The following is a 6,134-nucleotide window of genomic DNA, read 5'->3' on the forward strand; positions in this document are numbered from 1 at the left end:
ACATATTATCTATTCATAACGATAACATTTTTACATCATAATAGTGTCAAGATCAGAAAGTTAAAAATGTAAAAAATTCCTTCCTCTACATCAAGTGCGGCAATGAACACGTCTATATATTAAGAAACTTTCTGGTTTCACACTCACAATTTTGGACGGTAGATGTTACCCCATCTGAACACCAAATGGGTCAAATATTCACCATATGTAAGACCATGCCACTCATTTAATAGCTTGTCACAGAAACAGCTCATAACAGTTAGTAGGTGGATGACTTTTATAAAAGTAAAAGAAAGTGGATTTAGCCATTTAGCAGTCATATATATTTTAGACAACACATTAACAATCATTGTGAAACAAGCTGAGTTCCTTTATATGTAAGTGTAACAGATAAATAAAACTACGCAACAAATAAATAAGTTGTTCATAATCATCTCATTTCTTATGCACTACACATCCACACCTTTTTTCCTTTCTTTTCCAATCTCTTAACATGTGCTTTGATCAAAAATGAGATTTGGTTTGGATATATATTAAACCTTTAACCTGCACATACGCTCATGTTCATGGACACCAACACACACACACACACACACAGAAAGAAAGATAGCACACCTCTGGTTAATGAAACGCGAAACATTTGCATAAGATGTTGCATCCAAAGACAGGGCATCATCATCTTGAGAAACCCAAAGGTATCCAATAAGCATTCAATAACACTGAGTATGTGTGCTTCTTATTCTTGTTTTGTTCCTTTTGATGAAATAGCTCTCAACTGTTACAATTTATTCAACGTATTCGCAAACAAATGTCCCTTCAGATAAGTGCTCAAGACCTCTATATCACCAACCCTTTTCTTGCAGGTGTCATAAAAAAAATGGAAAAATAAAAGTAAGTTTTTGACATCTTGTTCTTGATAATCTAATATATCAAAATATTGACATGTTATAATAAAACGTAACTTGTTGATTTGCTTGAATTTCTACTAAACAGTTCTATTTCCTCAATTCAAAATACAGCCATATTTTTTATACAATTCCTTTATAAAGTTCCTTGTCAAATGGCCTTTAAATGTACCAAATAGTATCAAGTAGTTAACCTTTTTTGTGAGGTTCAAATTAAAAAAAATATACTCGTTTCTCTCTCGTGAGTGAACCTTTAATTGTATACACATAATCACTTTAGGTTCAGTAGGGAGTTTAGATATTGTGTGAAACATTTGCTTTTAGTCAGACACCAACTGAAACAAATAAACTTTTTACCTCACTAAATTGTTTAATGAATAACCTTAATCAACCTTTGCTTTCAATCGGACACCAACCGAAACAAATGACGGCTAATCAATTCCTGGATAATGCATCAAAAAAGAAACAAAGAAGGAATTAAAAAAGTGCCTAATCATTACCACTTCACTTGATTCATGAACTGAAAATCGCATATTCACTTAAAATTACACTTCATTAGAAGATAAAATTAATAACTTACATATATCTTCGAAAGAATTTTTTTAATCTTTATCTATAACTTACAAGTCAATATGTGATTTTTAGTTCGTGAATCAAGTGAAGTGGATCAATCTGAACAATAATGAAGTTATCTACCCATTTATAAATAAAGATTCATTTAATTTTAAAAATTCAGATAATTAATATTGAGTTGTATCTCATACCATTACAGTGCCAATTTCTTTGCAACACAATAACACATTATATGTCAAAATTTCTCCATACCTCGGTACAATAGTTGATAACAACAGAAAATGGGTTCTTTAGTCAAAACAATAAGTTTTATTATTTAACCAAATTTGAGGTAAACCAACTTAAGGTTACTAAGTTCATACAAAAATAAGACTATTGTTAACCATTCAACATATTCCATAACAACGTCAAATTTGAAGTGAAGAAACAATACATATTACCACGAAAGAAGCGTGATTGATTCCAGCTATCCCTAAATCACATTCCAACCAACCCAACAGACTATTGTATATTATAAGTTTATTAAAAAGGTATGGTGTACCTTTGTGAATGGATCCCTTCGAATATCCATAGATGCTTTCACAATTTCATAATGGAGAACATATGGATAATACCAAATTAATTGTATTGTTAACATACTTCAAATTTCCTTCCGATTTTATTTATGACAGTTAAACATGCAATCGTGAAGAAATACTACACGTAAACTGAGATGAACAAATTAAGCTTTAAGCATATACTACCTTGGGTCCAACAGTAAGAAGATTATCTGCTAAAAACCGATGTTGGCTGCATGTTACCATCCGTAGGTGATTGCATCACTTTTCCTGATGCCTACATACGAAGCTCATAAATATCAGTTCCAACACTAACATCACATTATAGTTTTGCACTGATGAATATGCAACAGTCATATTCTTTTGCAACAGTCATATTCTTTTTGCAAATTTTGCAAGCATTATGTCATACTTTTTACAACCACTTACTAAGTGGCACTAAAGTAGATTGTGGTAATTTGGTATGACTTTTGTGCAACCACAACATCTTATCTTAATAACGAAAGTATATTTAAACAAAATTTCCACCTACGTTAATATACTCAATTTCTAGGTTGATATTCCAATGTATTTTGAGCACATAAGCTTCTTTGTCATAATCAAAATTCTGCAAACAAAATTTTTTAAAAAATCATTATTAACAGGTAATTGTTAATGGCAAATACATTAAGAAACATTCAAAACATAACATGAAAAGATGGGAAAAGAATAGACAACAAACGTAAAAGTAACTCTTAAATTCTAAATTTGATTCTATTTACAATGTCCATAGATATCTTGTTAATCTTTATAATAACATGAAGTATATAGCAAATTATGTAAAAGAACAATGAATTAAGAGATGGCTCATTTGGAGCAGTAAACATAACTTCAACACAGATGCAAATGTATTATTGACTAATATAAAATCAAGTATACAGAAAATTTCACCTGATTAAAATTGTAACGGATCCAAAACTGTCAGTATATGCCATTAACATTTCATCGAAAACCTTATGCGTCTTCAAGAAACTACAAAATTTGTAATTGATAAAAATACATTTCCTGCTTTAATATCAATGAAAGCGTTGACGAGGATACTCAATTCAAATGAACATTGTTACTTTATGCAAAAACAAATAAACATCACCGGAAAATGAATAAATCTAATCAGGTTTGTACTTTCATTGGATATGCGACTGACCTCTATAACCATCGCCAGAGCCGATCTACAAATTTTAGTCATACACACTCAAATTTATTCTTTAAATGGCTCTCCTTCACCATTAACCATCTACCATACTTTATGATCATCGGTACACCTATAATGTCAAAGATAATGACACACAAAATAAAGATTCACAAATATAATTTACGAATATCTTTAAATACCATACTTTATGATCATCAGTACACCTATAATGTCAAAGATAATCACACACAAAATAACGATTCAAAAATATAATTTACAAATATCTTTAAATAGAGGCAAATGAGATACCTAATTCCAAAAGTCATATAGTGACGATAGATTAAGCACCATCAATAGAAAACAGCGTCTGCTTTTCCCAGTACATATTAACAGGAAACATAGTGTTTGAAACTCAAAACAATCAATAAGATGGGAAGCAGTCAAGATGCACTAAAACTTAAAGCAATCGATAAAAAATAAACATCAAATTTAGAACGAAAACTTCAAACTGATCTTTATTTTAGATCCGTCGATCAAAACCCTAATTTCTGCCAATCTCGCGAACGAAGATGATGATGCGATATTGAATTTAGGGAGAGAAAATAAAACGGTTGTTCAGCAGCATCAGGTTTCTTAAGGATGTAAAACGGTTTTTGGTTTTTGATGGATGGAAAGGAACGGTTTTCTTTTATTTGGTAGATGGGTATATCTGTAAACATACATAATTCTAACATAAGAGAGGCTATTCTGACATAAGATAAATGATGACCCTTGATCAAGTCAAAATAACCTCATCTAAGGATTGGGATTGGCTGTTGTAAGTTGAATTATTAAGATATGAAGTAAATAGGATTTTGCTTTAATAGATAGAGTAGAAGAGTAGGAGTAGATTACATAATGTTATAATTCAGTAGGCTTATAACTATCTTTAGTGGTTTGATTCTTGATGTTATAATTCAGTAGGCTTATAACTACCTTTAGTGGTTTGATTCTTGATGTTATAATTCAGTAGGCTTATAACTACCTTTAGTGATTTGATTCTTGATTTAGAATACTAATAATGAAGTGTAAGAACAAAGATGATAATGGAGAGAAAGAAAGAAACACTTTGTAAGTGTGAGAAATGGTACAAGTTTAATGCTTGCATTCATGAGTATTTATAGCCTAAAATCTCAATATAAAAATACATACTTTGTGTACCAAAATTGACTATATGTATACACCAAAATTGACTATCCATATCTATATTATTATTATTATTATAACACTCCCCCTTGGATAGCAATTTTATTTTGTTGAAGATCAACTATAAATTACTGCCTCGTTAAAAACCTTGCTAAAGAAAACCCAGTGGGAAAAAACTTTAGCTAAGGGAAAAAGAGTGCAGCATGGAGTTGACTCCCCCTCAAGTAGACATCGCTTCAGCTGTTACATCTTTTGAACATGTCTCATGCCAATGTTATGAACGTGTGTTCTGAAAATAGCAGTTGGAAGTGCTTTCGTGAAAAGATCAGCAGAGTTTTTGCTAGATTGCACATATCTCATTTCAATCTGGTTGTCCTTAATGAGATTTTGAGTGTATGAGAAGAATCTAGGTGGTATGTGTTTTGTTCGGTCACTTTTGATATACCCTTCTTTCATCTGTGCTATGCAAGCTGCATTATCTTCATAGATAGTTGTTGGACTTTTATCGCGTTCTAGTCCACAAGAATCAGTAATGAGTTGTGTCATTGATCTCAACCAAAAACATTCTCGAGTAGCTTCATGTAATGCAATCACTTCGGCATGATTTGACGATGTAGCAACAAGTGTTTGTTTTTGAGAACGCCATGATATTGCAGTACCTCCATTTAGGAATACATATCCAGTTTGAGATTTAGCTTTATGTGGATCAGATAAATAACCTGCATCTGCATAACCAACCAAATCTTGTTTTGATTCGTTAGAATAAAATAATCCTAAATCAGTAGTTCCTCGAAGGTATCGAAATATGTGTTTGATCCCATTTCAGTGTCTTTTGGTAGGAGCAGAGCTGAACCTTGCCAACAAATTAACTGCAAAAGAAATGTCAGGTCTTGTACAATTTGTAAGATACATAAGAGCTCCAATTGCACTAAGATATGGTACTTCTGGTCCAAGAATGTCTTCTTGATCTTCACATGGACGAAATGGATCAGCTTCAACATTGAGTGATCTAACAACCATAGGAGTACTTAATGGTTTTGCCTTGTCCATATTGAAACGTTTCAAAATCTTTTCAGTATATGTTGTTTGATGTACAAGTAAACCATTAGGCATATGCTCAATTTGTAAACCAAGGCAATACTTGGTTTTTCCGAGATCTTTCATTTCAAATTCTTTCTTTAGAAGTTGAATGGCTTCATGGATCTCTTTATTTGTACCTATGATGTTAAGATCATCAACATAAACAGCTATGATCACATATCCGGATGTTGTTTTCTTAATGAAAACACAAGGGCAAGTAAGATTATTTGTATACCCTTTGCTTATCAAGTAATCACTTAATCGGTTATACCACATACGTCCCGATTGTTTTAACCCATATAAAGATCTTTGTAATTTAATCGAATACATTTCTTTGGGTTTTGCATTTGATGCTTCTGGTACCTTAAATCCTTCAGGTATCTTCATATATATATCACTATCAAGTGATCCATATAGATAAGCAGTCACAACATCCATGAGATGCATTTCTAAATTTTTAGAAACTGCCAGACTGATTAAGTACCTAAAAGTAATTGCATCCATAACAGGAGAATAAGTTTCTTCATAATCAATTCCCGGTCTTTGAGAAAAACCTTGAGCTACAAGTCTAGCTTTATACCTTGTAACTTCATTTTTCTCATTTCTTTTTCGGACAAAAATCCATCTGTATCCTACAGGTTTCACATCTTTAGGAGTGAGAAT

General features: G+C 31.8%; 1 long non-coding RNA gene across 2 annotated transcripts; it reads right to left on the reverse strand.

The window, feature by feature from the left end:
• Positions 1–440: 440 nt before the first annotated feature.
• Positions 441–3,857, reverse strand: LOC139891380 (uncharacterized). 2 transcript variants are annotated; one of them, XR_011773634.1, is made up of 5 exons: positions 3,516–3,857; positions 3,219–3,336; positions 2,966–3,046; positions 1,263–2,312; positions 441–856 (listed from the first exon to the last, which is right to left on the reverse strand). It is a non-coding gene; the product is annotated as an uncharacterized lncRNA (long non-coding RNA). The 2 variants fall into 2 exon arrangements; XR_011773633.1 differs by having other exon boundaries at positions 441–2,312.
• Between the last annotated feature and the right edge of the window lie 2,277 nt (positions 3,858–6,134).

Source organism: Rutidosis leptorrhynchoides, chromosome 2, assembly GCF_046630445.1.
Source record: "Rutidosis leptorrhynchoides isolate AG116_Rl617_1_P2 chromosome 2, CSIRO_AGI_Rlap_v1, whole genome shotgun sequence".
NCBI classification, from domain to species: Eukaryota; Viridiplantae; Streptophyta; class Magnoliopsida; order Asterales; family Asteraceae; genus Rutidosis; species Rutidosis leptorrhynchoides.